At 43.0% G+C, this 25969-nt stretch overlaps 1 protein-coding gene across 3 annotated transcripts in view; it reads right to left on the bottom strand.

Moving 5' to 3' along the window:
- Positions 1-24900, bottom strand: part of il1rapl1a (interleukin 1 receptor accessory protein-like 1a) — a 202297-nt gene extending 177397 nt beyond the window's left edge. For 2 of the 3 annotated variants that reach the window (XM_034110537.1, XM_034110539.1), the window contains exon 1: positions 24347-24900. The gene's annotated coding sequence lies outside the window, so the exon portion shown is untranslated. Of the gene's footprint in view, positions 1-9566; positions 9655-24346 lie in introns of those variants that run through there. The other variant, XM_034110538.1, reaches the window with a different exon arrangement.
- Between the last annotated feature and the right edge of the window lie 1069 nt (positions 24901-25969).

Here is a 25969-nt window from a genome sequence, read left to right as displayed (position 1 = left end):
CACACACACACACACACACACACACACACACACACACACACACACACACACACACACACACACACACACACACACACACACACACACACACACACACACACACACACACACACACACACACACACACACACACACACACACACACACACACACACACACACACACACACACACACACACACACACACAGGCACATCAACATTTTGTGCATTCCCCTGGGGGTTCTTTCTTGTAATGATTTCCTCTCATGATTGCAATTGAGATGGGTTATCATAGCCGGGATATATTTCATGAGAAACCATTCCCTAAGATGCTGACGAATCAATAAAGAAATGATTACATGTGTAAGAAACACCACTTTAAGTCGCCAACTTCATTAAAAACAGGGGAGACCTTGAAGAGAATTGCAAATGATCACCTTCTGACTCGCTGAGATGCGGCAAATATCCCACCCATATCCCTTATCAACTCATACATCATATTAATTGATGGAGGTGAGTGATTCTCCACTCCTCATCTTCTCTGAGTAAGTGACATAATCTAACATGTAGTAATTACCCTCTAATAGCCAGCTCCTGAAATGGATCCTGTGCGGCCGTATAAATTTGATGTTAAATAAAAAAAGAATACACTCATCAAAGTAACAGTTTATCAGCTTACAGAGCAGATTTTTCTCTTTTAATTAAGAACTTTAGTGCAAGATTACCATAACAGCTTCAAGTGATTTATATATACTATGCTTACATGCATGCACACACATACAGAATCATCAGATAAAACAGTCCAGTTTATTTTTCATTGAACTTAGCTGTAATGTAAAGTGTGAATGTAAAAAATATCTTCAAATGATATTCCCTTCAAATATTTTGTTGTGTTAGGTAGAGGAGCATTGCCTTGCTTCATTTTAAGCATAGACGGCAACAGAGAAGCAAAAGGTGACATGGTTGGCGTTATCAGAGCCCTCCATCTATTCAAGCTGCCAGTCGGGGTACTTGTGTCAGAGGGACCAGACACCCAAACAGCAGGGAGGAAAAGAGCGAATTCACCAACAGCAACATCTATGTTTCCATCATAGGATAAAAAAAGCACAACACACAACAAATTAACCTAATGAACCAGAAAGAAGACGATGAGAGCCCCGGCCTTTGGAGACTGCACAGAGAGACCCAGGAGGAACCCTCGAGTCTGCGGCAAGTCACGTGCACTCCAGATTAGCATAGCTAATGAAAGGAGCCTCTCTCAGTGTGTGTTTACACGATACTCGCAAGGCTCGTTCTGAAAAGAAGCCTTTCTCTCGTCCTCGATTACAATCTACTAGGAAACAACGTGCAGTCGATAAACACCGCTCTGTCAATAACTGCCTGGCAAATGCCACAGCTGAAGGATTGGTTCCTCTTTGTTTGGCTAAAAGGCTCTTTAAAAAACGGTTGCTGATAAGCTAGTTTTTCCCAGGCATGCATTTGTAGCTGCGGCAGCGACACTACAGTTGGTGTATGGTGATGTGTTTGTAAAAAAACTGCCAGAAACACCAAATCTTTGAGATGTCAGTTCAGATTTCATTCAGATTAGAAACCTTGATCTCAATGACCATGATATCCCTTTTTAAAAATAAAAACATCCAATGCCTATAGCTCTCATACTGTGGCGGAAATGTAACAAGACAAGCATAAAGGGACGGGGACGGGTGGCGCAGTGGTCTGTGCATCCGATCATCAGATCGGTGCTGGGGAACTCCAGTTCGAAACCTGCTCCTGCCGCCACTGCGTCAGGCCGTTGTGTCCTTGGGCAAGACACTTCACCTGAACTTGCTCCTGTGGGTATTGTCCACAGTATCTGACCATTGCATGTATGATATATGTGTAATGTGTGTATATGTAAAAGAGCTTTGAGTCATTGAAAAAGCGCTATAATAAATGTAAGGAATTATTATTATTATTATTATTAAAGGAGGGACATGAGGGCATTTTACACACACCAAGGCAACATAAAGAAAGATGGCTGAAGGAAACTGTATGCAGTTCATCATGTTATTTCCTTCTCTTTCTTTATAATGCCTTAACCCTTATAAGGTCCTGTTAATGTACCGGTAACTGTGCCGGTGAAACACATGCCGTCTTAGGCTTTAAAATAATGGGTAAGCATGGGACTGTATCCTAGTATTTACTGGCACTAAAGTATATTAGTTGTAGTAAGGTTTTAAGAGTTTCGTGTATAAGTCACACAATTACAATTAGGATTAGTTCATTTGTTGGCATCCAGTTACGAAGTGCACCACATCATTATGAACCCAACATTCTCATTTTTTTTCAAGTCTCCTTTTTTTAGTGTCTCCTTATATACCCAACTTCCTGTTGAGATGTACACTGTAAGCTGTCCAAAAAGAACCCAAAAAGCTTGCATCATTGGGAGCTGCTGATACGAATTGATTTGAGTGGCAGGCTGTGTTTCTCTAGCTGCAGGATGGAGCGCTGCCCTCGTCACGGACTGATTACACAGAACAATGCCGGCGACACTCCTCTGTGTCCCACTCATGTCATGCCTTCACAGGCTCAGTGGGCTTTGGGTCCTGCCAGCAATGACATCACTGGCCTGCCACCCTCACACACAGAGAGGCTTTGTGGGCTTCACACGACCCCAAGACACCGTCAAAGCACCTCGACTCCCTTCACCTCTCCCTCTTACTTCTCACCAGAAATACGTTTAGAGTAGAGCACAAAGGCATCAAATAAGGACTCAAACCAGAATGTCTTTCCAGAACGCTACTTGTTTATGTAGGGAAATAAAGTATTTACACACATTACATATTATATTAGTCTGTTAACTTGGTAGAGCAGCAGATTTTCTGAGAGAGATGTGGCTCAAACAAATGTGCTGTTGCTGAGGTGTATTTGTTTATCTTATCTGTCGCTCTGCACTAAAATGAGAGCGATGTGCTCAAAGAAATTGTATTTCTTAATAAATTAACCAACCAATTACTTAGCAAAAAAGTTCCCTTTGATATAAATATAATAATATATGTAGTGCCGAATGCTTGTCACTCAGAAAGACAATATTATATTATTTATATTATTTTGAGACATGATAATAATAATAATATATTTAATTTATATAGCGCTTCTCATCTGCCAAGACAAATCTCGAAGTGCTTCACAACAAGGGATACTGATACACTTTGAGAGATTAAACAAATAATTGTAATAATAATAATATTGATATTTCATAGTCTTTATGCATTTAAAAATGTATTTGATAAAACGTAGGTTATAGCTTACGTGTTTGAGTTGGAGAAAATGTTAGCTAATAGGCTATCTAAAACACGTTTTAATAGTAAAAGGTCAACAAGTAATTTAAAGGTCGCTTTGACGAAAAGAGAGCAAACTCATTTAAAATACCTATTTTTTCCTAAAAAGTCAAGATAGCCTAGCAAACTGAAAGGCTCTAAGAAGTGTTTTTTAATCTATACAAGACAATTCTTATTTGTATTCTCTTGACAAACTTATCCAGCCTTGTTAGAAGGTATCTGCAATCAACCTTCACCGTTTCCAGGGCAACACGGGAAAAAACCTATGGAAAAAACGCTATAATGCTGGGCTCCGCCAAAACAAATACATACAAAAATGTTGGTGAGTATATAATTATATTATTTTACTGCACGAAAGTAAGAAGTAGTAAAGATATATCTTCTCATTGTAATACCACATTCTGGCGTTGCTCGTACAGTTAAATACAGCCAAGCTATTTTCTCTGAGGCGTCAGGAGCAGGTGTGTTTGAGGACTCGGAGGCTCACGCAGAGGCATGGCGTGATACCAACGCTTCAGCGAGGCATGAAGCATGCACACATCATCCCATACAGTGGCACACATGGCGTTTGCCTGCTGCTTTCCACCAGAAAATGAGGGGCATGGCCCAGCACTGCCTGCTGCCTCGCCCTGACAAAGGAGCAGAGGAATTTACCGTCTCTTGCCATTGTTATTGGACTGTATCTCCCAGGATAGCCGCACCCCCTCCCTATCTCCCCTTAATGTTTCCAAAATTCAATTATCACCTCACGCATTTTGTTGCTTGCAGACTAACTCTGCTGTGCTACGTGGCGTGTATCTATGGTGTGTATCTGTGCGCTGTGGCTCTGTGTTCGGTATACTCACATTTTATTTGTGTTTATCTCTTACCAGGACACACACATTCACAAATTACAAGCAGCAGCTAAAGCTACAACATGTGCAGCTCTGTTGCTATAGCATGCAGTAGTTCCATCTTAAAATGGAGAAATAAACCTCCGCCATCTTGGCACAGCGAGCTGTAGATGATTGATCATGATTTAGGGATTTAATCCAATTTGAAAGCAGTCTGCGCTGTGGTCTTCGGTCAAGTTCATCTTCGTAGCATTTACTAGAAAGGGCTCTGTGCCTCGACAGGAATGCAAACGATGATGCTTTATTTGGTTAAAAAAGCATCTAATGTTTTTAATGTAATACATGCATTTATATTAATGCATGTAAAGCTGTAGTTTCATAAAGAACTGCTTAAAGAGGCCCTTTTATGCTTTTGGGCTCTTCCTTTTCCTGTAGTGGGTCATATGGGTTTTAGTGCATGATAATGGTCTGCAAAGGCTTAAATCCAAAAGTTCCCTCCAGAGGGAGTTTCTGTAACCTAGTGACATCCTTATGTAAGACTTGCGCTTCTATTGGCTGGCGCTCAAACACATTGTCCATGATAGGCTAAGGGGCGGGACATCTATCAGCGGTTGACCAATCACAACAGAGCTGGCCAGCTAACCAATCACAGGGTGAAGAGAGCAGCACAGGAAGTATGAGAAAAATAAATACTTTTTTTGAACATTACAAATTAACTGCAAATTATGCATATATTCTCTTTCGTAAAAGCCTGTTAATTCACTATTTAATAGAGTAGTGGAAATGTGCTATCTAAATGGACAAATAAAGTGTTTAAGTATTTAACAATGAATGATGTTCATTGAGATGAGAGTTTGAAAAGAAAATCAAGACGGTTTTTGTTTTAGCCATTTCTGCTGACGTTGTTTGCAAGGTAACAAAAAAAAGATTGTACAAGGTAGTACTTTCTCTCTTACACACACACACAAGACAAGACCAGTAGTGGTTTTTGATCAATATTTCACGAGAAATAACTGCTGCATATTAAATGAGAATTTGGCAGGTGGAAAAATTCTCTTTAGCTGCATTTCAGATCATTAACCTAGTGTCATGAGATGAAAAGACGTATATACGGTATATGTATACCATCCTCCATTCTAGGAACGCTACATTATGTATGTGCTTGAGCAGTGAGTGACTATACAATACAGAGCAGCCTTTAAAGTTATGCAGTGAGAGACACATACACTGGTAGTATAGAGCCCGTTCAGCAGAAGAGTCAAACACAGCAATTAAAGCTGAAAGTCAGATTTATACGAAAGTGAAAGCAAGTTTATGTGCAGATGCAACACTCTCACATTCGTTGTTGTTGCCTCGCCATCTGTAGTTTTAACAGTGACAACATCAAATGTGACAACATGCAGAGCGACCAGAAACAAAGACAAGACACACACACACACACACACACACACACACACACACACACACACACACACACACACACACACACACACACACACACACACACACACACACACACACACACACACACACACACACACACACACACACACACACACACACACACACACACACACACACACACACACACACACACACACACACACACACACACACACACACACACACACACACACACACAGTGAGTGAGTCGGAGGTGTTTCTGTGTGTCACTGTGTCAAAGACATTCATGCTGGGATTGCTAGTAAATGGCACAACACACTGCAGCTATGCTTACTGTAGCGTCTACCTGTTCCTTGGTCTGTGCCATGTGTTGCGTGTGTGTGTGTGTGTGTGTGTGTGTGTGTGTGTGTGTGTGTGTGTGTGTGTGTGTGTGTGTGTGTGTGTGTGTGTGTGTGTGTGTGTGTGTGTGTGTGTGTGTGTGTGTGTGTGTGTGTGTGTGTGTGTGTGTGTGTGTGTTTGCTCTGCTGTTAGCCAGATGTGTCACAGTGTGAGTCAGGTCCCGTGGGTATGATTCTGCAACAGTAAATGTGAATCACTGCCTCACAATAATAATAACAAACCGAGCTTGGTGGTAGGCTGAGTGAGCATTAGTTAAAACGCATCTGATCGCTTTTGACCATGGGCAGCCCTCGTTAATCTCCAGAGGCCAGCCATAGGTGGTTAGAGTTAACGAGCAAGGTGCGCGGAGCAATGCCCGGACTCAGTCCCAACATGCACCTTTTCACTGAGTGAGATTAATTACCACAGGATTCTGAGCCAATCGGAAACCCTGCTGCTCCTCTCGCGTCGGACGTAGACACTCAGAAACTGTACCCGCACTTGAAGAGCACGTTGGAACGCATTAAATGCAACACTGTGTGCATAATTAATTAAAGAGCTTACAGGCAAACTAAAGCCATTTGCACATTAGAGCAGGGCTGAGGGTTGTTGTAAACAAGTTCAGGCACATACGACCAGCAGTGAAGCTCCTTCCTCCAGTGGTTGTTGATTGCTTTCAGCTTTATCCCCCGTGTGCAGGACCATTGTCAGCTGTCCAGGGATGACTGGCTGCAGAGACACTCTCATGCTCACAGTCAATGCTGCCTTTGATGGAGAGCAGGGGCCGAAACTCTCCTCATCCATTCAGTGCACCCCCCCTGGGAGCGTCCAACCACCACTGACACACGATCGCGCACGCGCACACACACACACACACACACACACACACACACACACACACACACACACACACACACACACACACACACACACACACACACACACACACACACACACACACACACACACACACACACACACACACACACACACACACACACACACACACACACACACACACACACACACACACACACACACACACACACACACACACACACACACACACACACACACATACATTCATATTTGAAGAAAGTAATCCTTAGTCTTCTAGAATTTAATTATTGTTGACTATCTTCACCTACAGTATACGTTTATATAAACATAAATATGTGTTCCTTTTATGCATCAAGATTACTTGCATTTAGATATTTTTACTTAGGATAAGCTACTAGTCATCTCGTTTTCAAGAGTATTATTTGGTATACTTATGTCCTTGTGTGCCAGAATACAGATACATATATTTTTTATAAAAAGGTACACCAAGTGATAGTGCTGACTGGTGTATGTACGTATAGCAATTATAATAACAGCACTGTTTTATTGACACACTTAGAGTAAGGCTGTCTTACCTTAAACATATTTAAAGCAAAACTACTGTAAAAGGGTAATATAAAGAGTAAATAAAATGTCTAACAATGTTGACAGCAAGGTTGATATTTGAAAAGTGAACGTTATGTTTTTCCTTTCTTTTCAAAACCAAGACATGCCCACACACTAAGTGGCCTTACAACTTGTTTAAAGGTAAAACAGTTACACATGGTATCGTATTAGTTAACCCTCATACTGTATCTAAACCATTATATAGCAGTACGTAAACCAGATGCAAACATTTATGGGAATATACATTTACATTCCTTTCATCTCTATTCAAAAACAAACCACAACAAGCTTCCCTTTTGTACTGATTCATGTAGCCAAGCAACGGAGCCGGAGATGGTTGTACAATTTGCTAAACTGTATCTACTTAGGTCAATAAAAATACCACGAATGGTTATTGATTTGTCTGAATAGATTCTTATTATACCAGCCACAGAACTTAATGCCCTTCATTTGCCAAATTGCAGTTTGATATTGACAGCAGCTATTAGAGGGCGTCCAAGTGTTCAGTGTAATGCCAACACCGTTTTCTAACCACGTCTAAACTGTAGTCTTCTGCAGGGATTGATGGCGTTTCAAATATATTCATAGTCAGACCTCAGAATTGTTTCCAAAATGTAGTATACATCCTATGTGCTCTGATGCATCACATTGCTTCTCTGTCGTGCAGCCACACACTTGCTCGCTGCCAGGTCCTGAGATTTGTTTTCCTGCAGTGTAACATTGTCTCTTCATGAATATAAAAACTCACCGTCTGTGAGCCTGAGGGGGAAACCTGCAGTTCTGGGGATCCTGTAACTCAACAAAGTGGATCGTATTCACCCTCATCATCTAGGTTGGGTCACAACATATTGTGTCGCTGTCGAGGACAAAATGACAGCTGGAATTTCACAAGCTTTTCTCTAACCTTTGCATCTTGGAACGAGAAGGAAAAATGGGATTGGCTTTCCACACTTGAGATGCCTGACAGACATACAGCTGCTATAAAGGAGCAATGTCACCCCGACGAAGAATGAGCAGCCGCTGTTTACAGTAGAGACGCATCGCCATATGTTGCAGACTGCACACAAACAGGCGCTGCTGACAAAGTGAAAGGTGGCATGCAGTATATAGCATGAAAATAGCCTATATATTTGATATATTCCTCTCCCATCTCGCCCGCGGCTGTGAAATGTGCTGGATGTGCCTATATTAGCAGTGTGGAGAGGCACTGCGGTCCATCCTCTCAAACTGAAAAGGGTTTCTTAAAACAAAGCTCCCTGAAGACAGGAAATGCTGGCCTGAGCGGTTTTTAGCAGGAATGTGCACTTACACCTTGGTTTCCATGACAGTCTACCCTATTGTCTCGAGGAGCCATTGTGATGGAGCCTAAATGAGGCCAATAATGGTCCCCTGCTCGGTCCCCAGAGTCTTGCCTGTTTAAAAATCGATTCCCTGCTTGACTAAGGACAGGCTGGGAATAGAGCGGGCCGGAAGAAATGGAGAGGAAAGTCTCGGAAAGAAGGAGGCGGCGGCAGGGGGGATTAGGATAAGATAAGGTTACAAAAGATAATGAAGATATTGAAAGTAAAAAATCCAAGCAGGTGTTTTTGATTATCTTGTGACTAGTTGTGAATCATAACAATAAAAAAAATGGTATTATGACAATCCTACACAGCATATATATACACTTTGTACACCAATAAACATAGACCTCTCTAGAAACTGTACAGTGAAATATTGTTCTATCCACACAGCAGTCATCTCAATATGTTTTGATGGATGCTCTCCACTTGTTAACTAATACATTTTGGAGAGAAGACATGAAAAACAATGTGGGACGCTGCCTCGTGTCTCATATCACCTCTCACAATGTGTCCTACAGGGCACATTACAATGAAACAGTGACTGTAACTTTACGCAGCAAAGCTTTATGATACTTCTGGTGTAACCTGGCAACAGTTGAATACAAGTAATGGATAATGCAATAAAACTTTTTAAGAGTCCAAGAAACTTCATCAAATTAATTAGAAAAACATCTCAAGTCATACACTGAACCCTGTGGAGATGTGCTTTCTTAAACATCGTCCATGAACTCAAATCACTTTGAGATGTTATGTCACGTTATATTTATGTAAACGACTGCTACATTAAAAACAGTACAATAAGCCTCTGTGTTCACGCCAGACGCTGAAGCACACATCACGAAAACACAGCATGCAAACTCACCAAAGTGAAAGCAAACCTGTAACCGACTGGCGCTGAGGTGGAAAAGTCTTCTCTTCTACTTCACTGCCTATAAAGACTCTGAGACGCTGTCACTTTTGGCACGGGAAGATATATGGGCTTCATAAGCAACTGGACCAATGTGAGCAACTTGTGGGTGGTGCAGAACAATAGCTACAGCCAACCGAGAACACACACACACACACACACACACACACACACACACACACACACACACACACACACACACACACACACACACACACACACACACACACACACACACACACACACACACACACACACACACACACACACACACACACACACACACACACACACACACACACACACACACACACACACACACACACACACACACACACACACACACACACACACAAAGAGAGCAACGGAAAGTGTGTGGAAGCCCTATTAAACAGATGAGGTCTTATTGAGCCGATGGTATCAGACACTCACTGGGGACTAAGGGGTGGGGGGGCGGGGGGGTTTACAGGGGGAGGATGGGGAATCAAAGAATGTTTTATTCAACATGTGCTCACCTCCTTATCTGTTGCTCGTATATATACGCCTCCCCTCCCACCGCACCTCACTTCAGCTCTGCTGTGTGTGAACTGCACTCCTGAAGCACGTCTCCGTGACCTTCAACCGTCTCCCGTGTCTCTGACAATCTCCACTGTGTGTCTCAACCCGGCTCTTGTGTGCACTTCACTGTTTGAAACAATGGGAATCCAAACCTGCACTCAGAGTAAGGTGCCACTGAGGACTCAGCTCAACTGCAATAGACAATACACAACTATAGATTTCCTCTTAATAGGCACACATGGTGTCCGGGTGCTGTCGAACGTATCCCTATAGGAAAGCTCATGTGATATCATTATAAAAGTTAGTTTGTCCGGCAAGACTGATACAGAATACTTGTTAAGGCAACACAACTATTAAATGAAGTTAAGGAAATGAAAAGGTTTAGAAAAGGATTGTGGATAATGTTTAAATAACTGAGTAATTACAAACACAAAAACAAGTCAATGTTTGGGTTGAAATAACTTCATAAGTGGCGTTGCCTGTATTTAAATTAAGAAAACAATAAAAACATTGATTTTTGGTTTGGGGACTTGAACAGCAGCAATCTGTATAAAGTGCTGTGTTTTTGGAGCAACCCATCCACACAGACTACACCTGTACGCAGACTTACATCCCCTTTATACTTTGGACATGTTCTTGTTAATAATTGTGTTGATTAGATGCACATTTGAGTGCATTACTTGTTGTAATTATATTATTAACTGTGTATGAGAACAGCCTGACAGGTACACACATGCAACCAAACAGCAGCATGTGTTAGATGTTCTAAATGCAGCAGGTGTATACACATTGTGAATCATAAGAACATAGTTCTTAACGTGTTAAATATGCGTTACATCATTCTTAAGGTGTTGTTAAAGTTGATGCAAAGACGCAAGCAAGATAGTGGATGGATAGTTTCTTTGTTCTTTCCTCGACACACACACACACACACACACACACACACACACACACACACACACACACACACACACACACACACACACACACACACACACACACACACACACACACACACACACACACACACACACACACACACACACACACACACACACACACACACACACACACACACACACACACACACTCAGTATCATTGATTGTTCTCTGTCCATTGCTGTATCCATTCTACGATGCAGCTGCTGTGGGTCTTGGGGAGGGAAAAGGCCCTGCGGGGAGCGGTCCAGTTATCGCAGATGGAATCTTATTACAGGCTTTATGTGAATAGAAACAGAACTGTAAGAAAGTGAAACTGTGTGTGTGTGTGTGTGTGTGTGTGTGTGTGTGTGTGTGTGTGTGTGTGTGTGTGTGTGTGTGTGTGTGTGTGTGTGTGTGTGTGTGTGTGTGTGTGTGTGTGTGTGTGTGTGTGTGTGTGTGTCTCCCAGGGTTATCCAAGGATTTGTCAGAGGAATATGGAGGGCTTTGTCGATTGCTAGCCACGGCTCTTCACAGGCCATGTGTTCAGTATCTTTTCTGTGGCGTATTATAATTAGTTCATAATACTGCCATATAACTGTCATATGCAAAGAAGGCCAGATAGGAGGAGGCATACTGGAAGACACTGGGTAGGAGTCCAGTCGGCTCACTTTCTCTTTTTTTCTGAAACCCTGCAATGCTTGGGCAGGCTGATCTGCACTGGTGTGTGGACGGAGGGAGAGGAGGAGGAGGAGGAGGAGGAGGAGGAGGAGGAGGAGGAGGAGGAGGAGGAGGAGAGGCAGCAACAGAGATAGAGAGGGAAAGAGAGCAGGCATGGCAGAGACTGCAGGACTAGGACAAGTGCCAGATCACTGCTGGAGCCAAGAACCGGACTGACTCGGCCTGTGTGTCAACACACACACACACACACACACACAGATGTCACTGACCTTCGCCAAACACACTGCAATGTCACAGCTCTAACAAACCAAGACACCAACACTTAGTGACCATCTTGTGAAGATCCACCATTACTATGTTTGAACTTAAGAAGCCGTTTCTGCTCGTTCATTATGAGTCCAAGAATATCAGATTTCCAGCTCATAGTTTCACAAAGAGGACATCTCCTTCTACTGCGACCTCGATCAGATGAGTGTTTAAAGACTTTTGGCTGGGACTCGGAAGCCACTCATTACTGACCGATGCCGCCAATAGCCAATGTGAGTCTACATCAGAGAGGGCTGCTCCCCACAGTGCGATGTTTATGGCAGTCCCACCTCCCCAGGGACTCATCGCAGCACAACACAGACCACTGCAGCTGACAACATAACAGGGCTAGTGTCTGGCTTTAGGAAACAGTCGGAACACCTCTCGTTCTCTTTGCCTCGTTCTCTTCTCTCTAGCAAATTCCACCGTGCCCTCATCAGTGTTTTTGTCTTCTATACCTCAGAGCTGGAACCATATAAGTGGATTTCAAAGACAAGTTGACAAGCAAAGCGAATTGAGTTAAAGTCTCTCTTCTCTTTCTGTCTCCTTTTTGTTTTCCAGTCCACTGCAAGATCACCGATTACAATCGTACTGTTGTAAGCAAATCTGATCTGACAACTTTCTCACAAGTAACTGCAAGCACTGAGGTTTTAAACATCTCATGTCTCGTAGGTAGGGATGTCCCGATCACCTTTTTTTGCTCCCGATCCGATTCCGATCATTTGATTTTGACAATCTGCCGATACCGATTTTTCCCGATCCGATCTTTATGCAATGCATTAAGAGAAAAACAAGGTAACAGATAACGGCTGGTCATCCAACGCGATGAATTCAGCTATCTTGGCTGTTATTGTGTTGGCCTTTTCACTGTTCTGGGGCAGTTTCTCTTTCCTTTTGAAAGTCTCTGAAAGTGTCGGTTGTTTCAGTGCCGTTCCCTGAGTGGCCGCTGTGTACTCGCCGTGTTGTTGTTGGTGTTTGTTTCTCAGGTAGCGTAGATTGGTCGTGTTGAACGTAGCTCTGTTCTTTCCACCACGCGGAACCTCTGCCTTCCAAACATTGCATCTGGCTGTTACACTGCCTTCGCTTTCAATTTCATAATACTTCCAAACTCCTGACATTTTCTCTGTCCCGACTCCCGAGTCACCAGCTGAACGTAGCCTCTCGTTAGCTTACTGCTACTATTAGACACTGCGCCCACTCTGTTGCCAGCTTTCAGAGGAATAAGCAACCAGGTCTGAAAACAAGCCCAAAGAAAGCAACACATACATGATGTTGTGTAATTTTAAACCAAAACTAAGTCCTCAGGATGACTTTAAGACATGAACATGGTCATTTTTGTTTTGTAACATTAAATAAAAAAAAAAAAATTTTATAAATTTTTTTTTTTTAAAAATCCCGATCCCCGATTTTTTTCTCCCGATCCCCGATTTTTTGAAAATCCGATCACGTGATCGGATCGGGACATCTCTACTCGTAGGAAATTGGAATGCTACAACGATAATTCACTTTCCACACCAAATCTAAGAAGAAAAGAAGGAAACGATTAAGTTACAGCTGTAAATGCACTTTCATCCTGTAAAACAAGGCCATTCCCGCAGACTATTATTCTGTTCATAAATGTGTGTCACACAGAGGACTGCAGTTCTAGATGTTACATGTATGGAAATGGTTCTTTCTACATGATGTATGTGCACATGTGCTGCAGTGCTTCTCCTCTCGTACACGTTTGCCCATGGGACATCAGTGAGATGTCACCAGTGCCAATTCAATGTGACAGCTACGAGAATGACTCCATTACATCTGGTGTGCTATACCTGTTAGCGAATACTTTGCTTAGGTATTCAACCTTTGACACAGTTCATCATTTTCTCCTCTCACTGTCTCCTCTCCCACGACATAGGTCTACGGCCTTGGGTATTGCTGCTATCTCTTGTAAGGAGGAGCAGCTTGGGCGCATTGTTGTTGCCAGTCTGTGACAGAGCACAAGCCGCCATGAGGTAGTTTACTGTTCAGGGACGAAGGCTCCCTGGCACGCATTCTTTTCTATGGACGAGAGCTCTAGTTAGATTCAGGGTCCATAATGTTTAGTCTCACTGATGAAGAATGTTGATTATGACACTCCGAACTAGATAAAACCTCGAGCTGCAGAAAGAGTTCTTCAGAATTGGTTGGTGTGTCAACTCGTGACACACCACCTGTCTTGTCAACTCTCCGGCCGTAACTCCAAATAAACCATCAGTGTTTGACATCAAAGCTCCTGCTCATCCCATGCCTCCTTCATGAGTCGGTGACTCCCACTGCATTGCTACACACAAGTTTCCTCCACAATACCCAGAGCTATTTCTGCTCATCTTCTAATAGCAGGCCTGATAATGCAGAGAGGGCCTTAACCTGACACATGTTCTCCAAACTGAAAGACCTACTTGTATTGCCATTGCCTCCAAAGTGAACGTTGATCTGGTGTCTGCATCAGCCAAACAACGTAGAAGATCACAACCTCTTATCCTATATCTAATAGAACTGCTCGGGTCCTGATAGATTGAGTGGGGAAGTTCATGAGATCTTTCTAGAGGGTTATCAAGAAGAGAATAACTTTTATCCAATGACCTTTCCCCTCTCTGTCTGTGTCTGTGTTTTCTCTTGTTCCGATTAACCCAGCCAAATCTTTCTTCTTGTTTTCTATCTATATCTACGCCGGGACCCGGAGTCGAGGCTGATCCTCTTGCTGTAGTCCTGTGTCTTGGATCCTCTATCCTGAGTTCTGGATTAAGTCGTGGACTTCGGGTCGTGGCTGAACCTGTCTCTGCGGTCCTGCCTGGGTCTCGTCATGCTGCTTCCCTGATGGCTCCCACAGGATTGTAGCTGACATCCTCGTGGCAGGGCTCGACATTAAGGACTGCCCGATGGCCCGGGGCCATCTAGCATTTAGCTCGGGCAATGAAGCCTCACCTGCTGGTGGCCCGATCGGGCAATCTATTATGCCAGTATCATGCAGCTCACGGATCCAGTAATGACTGACCCGACAGTAAGACTAAACACATCTATAACTAGTTTAGGTAGTTTGAGAAGTCATTAAAATAGCTACGTGTGATATTCTAACCTGAAGTGTGTGTTTTGTCCGCTCACCGCTGCAGATGATCATGCAGAGCTGCGTGTCGACTCGTCAGCAGCAGCTGATCTCTCTCTCCCGTCAGATTAGACTTCACTCGCGTTTATGTCCATATCGATCAGATCCAGCTAGTTCTAGCTAATGATATGACTACCTGCGTATTAAAAGACAACTACACAATAAGTGTCGCTATGCAACTGGATGAGCCCACAAAGCGCATATAGCGCAGCATTATGCATTTGTTTACATGCCCACCGGAACCCCGAGGCATTACCAACAGATCAACGCACAATCAACCCACACAGGACATCTCTTTCTCCACATTAAGTGTTAGACATTAGAGTTGACTATTCTTGTCTGTCACATAAGTGGCGCAACTGAATACTACCCGGACAATGAATCGAATGCTCCACATTTTCGCGGGAATTTCAGTTTGTTACGGATTCTGATGCTGAATACATAATGATCAAATAATTTAAAGTCAGAGTGTATTACAATGTTTCTTAGTCCACCAAAGCAAGGTGAACAACCTGGAAAGAAGAGAAAGACTGAGCTGCAGCCCCCCCCCCCCCCGAAAAAAGAGAATCAAAGTGATAGGTATGTTCCCAATAATATTTTCTTCAAAGTAAATATTCAATATTTTTTCTTCAAAAGTAAATATTTTCTTCATAAGTAAATATGGGCATAACATGTTTTAATAGATAATTTTTTTTTGGTGGTCCAGGGACAGGAATATAATTTCACATTTGTTATGATATAAATGATTTTTTTATGGTGGTACAGAGACAGGGATTATAATTTGACATTTTGTATGTGTTTGCAGATGTGCTCATCAAGCACCTGGAGAAAAGATTCCAAGATCTCCAGAAAGGGAGTGTCCCTTCAAAATGTTCCATCTTCAACCCCAGTCAGTGGCCCTCTGACAGACAGAGGGCCATTGAGTCGTTGAATCAGCAAACACAAACAAGAAGTGAAATTAAGAATACAATTGAAATTGTACAATATAATATTGTGGTGGTTCATCTTATAATTCTAGAGAATGCACCAGACAGCATCTAAGACCTGCAGGTCCCCCAAACCTTTCGTGAGTCATTTCGTCCGCGCGCATTTTTCAGGGCCATCTCTATTGGACTCAGGGCCATCTGTAAATTAGCTTAGATGGCCCACAGGGCCATCTCCCAAAATCCTTAATGTCATGCCCTGCCTCGTGGATTCATCTTCTTATTACAGACACATGCATTTCCTAACATTCGGTCTATATGCTGTAAAATGTATTATCTCTTCGATTTACACACGGCATCTATTGCACGTCTGTCCGTCCTGGGAGAGGGATCCCTCCTCTGTTGCTCTCCCTGAGGTTTCTCCCATGTTCCCTTTAAACTGTGGGGTTTCTCTGGAAGTGTTTCCTTGTACGATGTGAAGGTCTAAGGACAGAGTGTCTAAGGACAGAGGGTCTAAGGACAGAAGGTCTAAGGATAGAGGCGAGGGTGTCGTTTTTCTCATACTGATATTCTGAACAATCTGTGCTGTTGTATTTGCTGTAAAGTGTCTCTAGGCTATTTTTATTATATGTACACTACAGCACTTTGGCTCGACCAAAAATCGTTTATAAATGTGTTATATAAATAAAACTTGATTTGATTTGATTTACAAATGACAGGTACATTATTCACACAATCTTTTCTAATGTTCCTCTTCTACGAAAAAGGTTTGGTAAGGATTATGCAAAGAAAAGTGCTTGGTTAAGATAAGGGGATGATTGCAATCCAGGTCGTTTAAAATTAACCTAAAGTAGTGGTAACAGGAAGTCCTCATCACTTTTAAAGGTCCCACATTATACTGTTTTTCATCAATATAGTATACGTCTCAGATATATACAAGACATGTCTCTGAAGTGTTGGGCTCCAAACACCAAACAGATCATTACCCATAATCCCCTCTGTTTCAGCCCTGTTTCAAAAGTGCTGATTCTCTGTCTGTTACTTTAGATGAAAATAAGGAGCCCCTCCCCACGCCCCTCTGAGAGACATTTGGTTAAAAAGAACACAAAGGTGCTCTAGGAGGAGATTCAGGTGACAAGGGGGAAGGGGGGGGGGTTACCTTGGTTGGTGATTGGCTAATGGTCACACAAGACAAAACATCGTTATGACATCACAAAGTGGCCAAAATCTGATCGCTCATTTTCAGACAGGTTTTTCTATAAATGGATCAGGACAAAAAGAGAGAGAATCTTTTTTCCTGAAACTTTCATAATCTCTTTACACAGAAGGGACACATGTTGATGTAGAAGAGACATGAAGAAGAGGGGACACATGTTGATGTAGAAGAGACATGAAGAAGAGGGGACACATGTTGATGTAGAAGAGACATGAAGAAGAGGGGACACATGTTGATGTAGAAGAGACATGAAGAAGAGGGGACACATGTTGATGTAGAAGAGACATGAAGAAGAGGGGACAGATGTTGATGTAGAAGAGACATGAAGAAGAGGGAACACATGTTGATGTAGAAGAGACATGAAGAAGAGGGGACACATGTTGATGTAGAAGAGACATGAAGAAGAGGGGACAGATGTTGATGTAGAAGAGACATGAAGAAGAGGGGACACATGTTGATGTAGAAGAGACATGGAGAAGAGGGGACACATGTTGATGTAGAAGAGACATGGAGAAGAGGGGACAGATGTTGATGTAGAAGAGACATGAAGAAGAGGGGACAGATGTTGATGTAGAAGAGACATGAAGAAGAGGGAACACATGTTGATGTAGAAGAGACATGAAGAAGAGGGGACACATGTTGATGTAGAAGAGACATGAAGAAGAGGGGACATATGTTGATGTAGAAGAGACATGAAGAAGAGGGGACACATGTTGATGTAGAAGAGACATGGAGAAGAGGGGACAGATGTTGATGTAGAAGAGACATGAAGAAGAGGGGACAGATGTTGATGTAGAAGAGACATGAAGAAGAGGGAACACATGTTGATGTAGAAGAGACATGAAGAAGAGGGGACACATGTTGATGTAGAAGAGACATGAAGAAGAGGGGACACATGTTGATGTAGAAGAGACATGAAGAAGAGGGGACAGATGTTGATGTAGAAGAGACATGAAGAAGAGGGAACACATGTTGATGTAGAAGAGACATGAAGAAGAGGGGACACATGTTGATGTAGAAGAGACATGAAGAAGAGGGGACAGATGTTGATGTAGAAGAGACATGAAGAAGAGGGGACACATGTTGATGTAGAAGAGACATGGAGAAGAGGGGACACATGTTGATGTAGAAGAGACATGGAGAAGAGGGGACAGATGTTGATGTAGAAGAGACATGAAGAAGAGGGGACAGATGTTGATGTAGAAGAGACATGAAGAAGAGGGAACACATGTTGATGTAGAAGAGACATGAAGAAGAGGGACACATGTTGATGTAGAAGAGACATGAAGAAGAGGGGACACATGTTGATGTAGAAGAGACATGAAGTAGAGGGGACAGATGTTGATGTAGAAGAGACATGAAGAAGAGGGGACATATGTTGATGTAGAAGAGACATGAAGTAGAGGGGACAGATGTTGATGTAGAAGAGACATGAAAAAGTGGATCTTGCATAATAGATTCAAGAGGCCCTATCATGCGTTCTTGTAAGATGTTAGGGAGTTTCTCTGTTCCTTGCTAGAGCACCAGCATTATGATAAATACATTTTAAATACATAACGGACATCATTGCTAGGAGCTGAAGACACAAACTAACTGAAAATATGTCAGTAGTTTGCAGAATATATTTTATTTTTGTATTGTATTGTCGTGTTTGGATCAAAAGTCCTTCAAATAAAAAAACGTGGTGACTGAAAATGAAGTTGTATCAGTACGTACATACATGAGTATATTTACACTAGAGCTGTATCACAATCTCATCAGGCAGTTTTTAAGGTATCAGCTAATATCATAAAAAGGACCAAAGAATCAATATAATGTTGGCATTTACACACACAAATAAAAGCTTGTATTCTAATATTAGGTTTGACCGCAACAATCAGCATTAATATAAAGCTAATCTGACAATATGAGTACATGTATTAAATGTCCTTATTCTAATTGTAGTGACACTAATATAAAACCCTTCATGTTTAAATATAACAATCACTTTCAAATTGATGTTGCAGATCCCACCAGAGCGATGCTCCCTGTTCTGTCTGCGAGCTGCTACTGAGTGGGAATCAAACAGCATGGTGTTCAAAGAAGGCTGAACACTGTGGTCTGTTTTATCTATGACCTAAGAAAGGTCAACAGTGGATGAGGTCACTATTCCATCATTGCCCAATCTATAGGCAATTATCTGTGTGTGATGTGGGGATAATTGTTTTACGCAGCTGGCTACCATATATATATATATATACACACATTTTATAAAGCATGGAGGGGAAATGAAATGACGAACAGCCCGGCAAAAGACTGCCAAAAAGGATCAGAGGGCCCTGCGACACATTTAATGTATAGCTCATGATTCACAGGGATTTGAACAAGACATCCTAGATTTCAGACAGTCTGTGTGGCAAGAACTGAAATGTGTTGTTTTGTTTGCCTCACCTTCAACCCATCCCCAAATCATCCCACAAATGTCAAACAATTTTGACAGTAGGACAAATCTAAATCATATAAGTGCTTCGAGGCGCTGTATCATCGCAGGGCTCAAATTCCATCGAGACCTATAAGCGGCAATGCCTGAAGACTACAACATTGAAGGTTTTCAAACCAGCATCTAAATGCCGTCGTCCTGATCAGTGAGATGGAAACCAGATGTATTGCACACGTTTGGTTATTTTGAAGGGCAGTCAATCAAGCAGTTTATTGTTTCTTTATTGTCAATCAATGTCTTCGAAAACATGACCCTCCTCCCAATATCCATTCCGATAGTTCAGTGATGAAAACAAGGTGCATGAGAGAGTGTGTGTGTGTGTGTGTGTGTGTTGTGTGTGTGTGTGTGTGTGTGTGTGTGTGTGTGTGTGTGTGTGTGTGTGTGTGTGTGCGTGTGTGTGTGTGTGTGTGTCTATGCCGGCGGTGGGTGAATTAATGAATTAGCTCTCAACCGCAACCTATCCTCAACCTTTTTCTGCAGCAGGGAAACAAATCACTGACCTGTCCTCTGCTGCGAGGCGAGGGGCTTCGTCAGCTGACAGGCAGGCTAAACGCGTCTAATCCCAGACACTGCTGTGTATTCCACATTGTGCTAATGTGTGACTGCCTGCGTCTGTGCATAATTGAACATTTTGAACCCTTGAGCCAATATTCCTCAAATGAATCCCCAGCACCCACATCGAAATGATTATTTCTAAACAAACCGTGTTCAATCGACTGCGTGCCTCCGCGGCACTCTCCATCTGGAGGATGCTGTGTGACAGCTTCCCTTAAATTACAAATATCAATCCGCCACAGTGGGAGCTCAGCTGCCAGTGGCCTCATGGGGGTCCACGTCAAAGCAACCAGCCTTCAAAACAAAGCCATCAAAACGCTGTTCTGGCAAGACGCTTTGTTCGTTGTGACTCAGCCGCGATCGTAGCCCAATAACAGTTCACCTGAAATGACCAAATACAACAGCAAGGGCTTGTGACTCCAGATCGTACGGCTAACCTGAGTAGCATTCAGTAAGGAATCTGAACTGAAGTTGGCCCGGTGTGTGTGGCTCTGTAGCTCCACCCCTCTCCCTCTCCCTCTCCCTCTCCCTCTCCCTCTCCCTCTCCCTCTCCCTCTCCCTCTCCATGGCAGGGACGGACAGACGCCAGCACCAAGGGCTCCCAATCTGCTGTGTGATCAGCGGTATTCTCCCTAACCGCATTTCCCCTTCTCATCTCCGGCTGTCTGCCTGCAACAACACCACCACTTACACTCCGTCCACCCGCTTATTGATACACTTCACCGCAGGATCGCCTTCGAGTGCTCCTTGGGAAGGCAATGGGTCTGCGGGACGGTCTGATTCAATCAACGTTAGGAGAAAACACACATCATTCATCACCAACACAGGATCAGTGCAGGGCGACTCTCGAACAGCGCTTCCTTCCAACAAGATGACCGCTTACACACAACAGTTTGCCTTGCTGTGGTCCCACTGGGTACTGAGCAGCTTAGTGACACTGAGGGTTATCATGGTCTCATGCAAGGATGTTTAAATACACATTGGATCAGGAACTACATTAATCGTAAGCAAATCAGGCAACTATTAGATGTCATGGCTATCCCAGGGCTCATTGGATTTGAACTCAGGCTCTATATTCGTCCACCAACTTTGCCAATGGCGGGCATTATGTGCACCCTGTGCTTTTTAACAGGCACGATTGGGTGTTTAGCCCATGGAATATAAACTGCAGCGGGAGAAATGCTTTTTCAGGCACGATCATCAGTATTTCTGATTTGGAGTCTCAATGGCACTTTACTCTAAGAAACATTTATAAAATATTACAGCGAGGATGAAATGTGGGCTTTTTATTGCCAGGAATCTGATGGCAGAGGGAGAGAGAGAAGCCCTGAATTGAAGCAATATACTGACAAACCTCAACACTGCCATTAAAGGCGTTGTATCTGCTCTTATTTTAGTATATATATATATATATATAAATAAATAAAAGACATGTTCTGTACATTTTACACAAAGGTAAATGTATTCTCTGATTGCTTATGCCTTACCTATAACATGGAATACTGAGAAGACTCGGTTCCTTTCAGATACATATGATATAACTAAGCAGACAGAGCAGGTCCCCAAGTTATTACAGACCTGCATGTCATATTGTTAAGAGTCCTTTTCTATAGGGTTGATGGGTTTCAATTTTTAAAAAAAAACTATTTGTGCATTGGACAAGCACCACTTCATGATGATCAGCTAATGGATTTCAACATCACTCCGCACGATGCCATTTAAAGCCAACACTGTAATGCAGAGCCAACACTGAAGACAACACAGGGCACAGGATGTGTGTCATTATGCCAAGAGCAGTGCAACAATGGGTCCTCATGTACATCCAAATGGGTAACAAACAGTATACTATGCATCAAGTAAATAGGCATAATGTGCATGTTGGTATAATGAAATCCATTATCAGACAAGACAGCATAGCTGGCCTGATTCTCAAAGTCTTTTTTCAAATGTATTCCACATGGTTGGAGCTAATTACACAGACTTAATGGTTCCCTATGAATGCACAATTTGTTTACTTGTGACACACACACACACACACAACATGGCTTACATGCTTGGAGCTCAGTGGCTGCTCAAATATTTAAACAGAAATAATGTAAGAGAAGCCAAAGAGAATTCACTGCAGCACTGAACATTTTAACTTACAAAATCAACCCAGAGTTGAACAAAGGAGCTGTCTGTTTCAGGACCACGGACAGTTCCTGTCATCCTCCCAGAGATGAGGCGCTGTTGGCAGCTGCGACGGCCTGCCACTTTGAAACATCGCACAGACGTGACTTTAGGAATTCATTAATGCGGGAAGAAGATGACATCTAAGATCCACAGTGACACTGAGACATCTTCTTCATGACTTTCTAATGTTTAACAACGTGCATTGGAAATGAGGCTCACCTCCAACTGGCCTCTGGCACAAAGTCTAGCAGCATTGAAAGAATAAGACACTTGACAAACGAGAAAAGGACCGTCTGCACATATTACCATCATAAAAGACCAACCTTGGTGTTTTCACAAAATACAGTTCAGCAGAAAAACAGCTACAGCAATGGTTACATTTAAATGTGTTTAAAAGAAACCTAAATACTCATGAGTGTGAGAGAAAGCGAGAGGCTCTCACTGACAGCACATGTTTAAGATCAGCCCAGCAGCCACTGACCGAGAGACCACCAACAATCTCTCCTCAAAACGACTTGTAGCAGCGCCGAGTAAACATGACTTGACATTTAAAAAAGCAAAGAAAAAAATGGAGCCCTATATTTCCGGAGGGTTGCCAATAAGAATCAAAAGTGGTCATCAATCATCACTCAGACCCCTGCGTCATGCGTCGGTATTCGCGCGGTTCCACCAAGGGAGCGCGCTGTTTGTCCTCATGGGAAACTCGTACAGTAGGATGTACATAATGCACGTGGATGAAGCATACAGCTGTCATGCCGGAGTCATACGATAAGCGTGTGTTGGGGCGATAACTAAATTGAAAGCGTGTGCGCGAGTTTTGGCATGCCAATGTAGCCCGTGTGTCGAATTTGGACTCTGCAACAACTACTGTGACGCACGCTCTCACACACGATCGATCACTGGAAGTGTGTGTGTGTGGGGGGGGGGGGGAGTGTGTGTGTGTGTGTGTGTGTGTGTGCGTGTGTGTGTGTGTGTGTGTGTGTGTGTGTGTGTGTGTGTGTGTGTGTGTGTGTGTGTGTGTGTGTGTGTGTGTGTGTGTGTGTGTGTGTGCGTGCACGCGAGGGACAGAGAGAGAGAGAGCGAGAAGAGAGAGAGAGAATGATAAGTTATTTTCTGGCGCAACCATTACAAATAAACTTGGGTCTATGTTTTTGTTGAACCGCTGCCCTAAGTGAAACCAGCACCAGATATCCTCCGTATAAAACACACGACAGTGAATATAATAAGGCTTACGGGGAACTGGCTTCAGGGAAAGCTGCCTCGTCGTTTACACCTTTATCTAAATCCTCTCTTTAGTGAGCTCCAGTGAGCCCGGCGGGCCGGTGTGTGAGACTGCACTGCAGAGGGCTCCTCCGGCATCGCCATCACTGAGCTCATGAGCAAACATGCGGTATCGTGAGCCAAATATACAAAACAGGGGCTCTCAGTTCAAGGAAGAGAGGCTCTGAGATCCCCTCTCACACTGCGACACATACCATTAGTTTAATTATGCATCTCCGGCTTTCTGAATGTTGCTGGCGATAATGATTCCTTGTTTTTCTCATTGATGCAACAGTGAACTTTTTCTTCTTACAGCGTTAGACTGGCTCACAGCCTTTTTTTAACATTTTTAACAATATCACATCTCCAGCATCGTGATTTACCCCTAAAATAACAACTGCTCAACAACAAGCAGAGTCACAGGCTGTTAATACATTGCCGCAATAATCAATGTGCCTACTAAATTGAGGTTGGGGAACTTTATGAAATACTCAGAAAAACTGGGTTTTGTCGGCAAGCCAAGAGAAAAAACTGGCCTACCTTCAACTCGACTCCAAAATGAAACGACAGTCAGTCAGTGGGGGAGGCTTTGGACATCACAACTCCAGGTCAAAAGAGAAAACACGTTTCCATAAAATGGGTACAAGCCAGTGATAGTCTGTGTTTCGGCGAGGTCACCCATTCAGCCAGTCGTCCGGTTTAAATCCAAGCAGAATAATGGAGATCTTGTCTCTGTCCTTTGGGGAAGAAGTGCGCCAAGCGCTCTCCTACGCAGATGTGACTTTGCGCGCTTGAAATAAAACCGATGATGGGTAGCAATGAGAGAAAAGAATACTACTACAACCAATAAACAAATGTATACCAACACGAGTGGGAGCGAAGCATGCCAAATGATCACCCCGGTCCAAAAGCTGACAGCTGACTTTTACGCAAATCGTTCTCAATTACTAATCCTCTACTGGGTGCTTCGCCATCCCAGACGCACTGGTCGGTTGCGATCCCCACTCAGCAGCGCCGCGGTGGAGATGGGGAAAATAAATGTATGGATATAATGGCCAGATCCGACGGGGGGTTTCCTCCACAGCTCCGCTCTTCAGTTGCAATGCACACGACGAGAAGGATCTCTCCCCGGTCCTAGTGCACCACACACCGGCCCCCGCTGGCTCTAACACACGCGGCGACTGCACCTGCACTCTGTCATTTTCATCGATTTAAACAGTGAAATGGATGAGGGGGAAATAAATTCCAGCAGACACCTATAACTCAACTCAAAGCTACAACGCTGAACAGAACGGGATGTTCGGAAAGGATCTTCACTTGTTGCAGGAGGGAGAGGGAAGTGGTGGGAGAGAGAGAAGGGAGGTAAAGAGGAAAAAGGGAGCAACAGAAGGAGAGGGAATAGATTGAAATTGAATAACAAATACAGTCAGTCCCAAATGCTGCTGATGTTTCAGTTTAGTGAGAGGGGATATCTAAACAATAAAGTGTGACTTCCAAGTCTTATTCAGGTTAAATGTCCTTGCAAATTAAATGACTCAAGAGGGGATGAGGTCTTATTAGCATCTTCCTTTTTAGATGAATAGTATTCATAAAGCAAAACACAGTTGGTTGACATTATGAGCAATATGGGAACCAAGCAGGTGCATTATGTGACTCATGCGGTGAAAAAGTGATCAAAGGTTGTCTGTGGTGTTTATCAAAGTAGCTCGGGTCCTTAAACAAGATGAAATGTGGCCACTTTTCAACCAATTATCTTTCACTGTGCTCAATAAACTTCCCCTGCAGAGGCATCATAACACACAGGAATAACAGCTTTCATTTGAAGCCATTTTACCGTCGAGGTGGTGCTATTTTAATCCTGATAGCAGTCCACTGCAGCAGTTCAGATACATTGAAGTTGTGCATGGAAAGCATACTGTTTTATTTCAAAGAGAGGACAAATGTATAAGGTTAAGAACTCTGGAAAATAATTAGTCTGTGTTTATTTCTTTTCTTTTATATGCTCACTGAAAACTAAAAAGTCAATTTAGGATGTAAACTACATTTGAATGATCTGGAAAATCATATAAAAGTGACTCTAGTCCTGTAGGCCAGGCGTACATTAGCCTTTGTCATGAGTAGTTATAACTATGGCGCAGAAAACTACTGTGAGCCATTATGTTC

The sequence above is a fragment of the Pseudochaenichthys georgianus genome, chromosome 21 (genome assembly GCF_902827115.2).
Source record: "Pseudochaenichthys georgianus chromosome 21, fPseGeo1.2, whole genome shotgun sequence".
Taxonomy (NCBI): domain Eukaryota; kingdom Metazoa; phylum Chordata; class Actinopteri; order Perciformes; family Channichthyidae; genus Pseudochaenichthys; species Pseudochaenichthys georgianus.
Note: the sequence above shows the minus strand (reverse complement) of the source record. Positions and strands in the feature narration are given on the sequence as shown.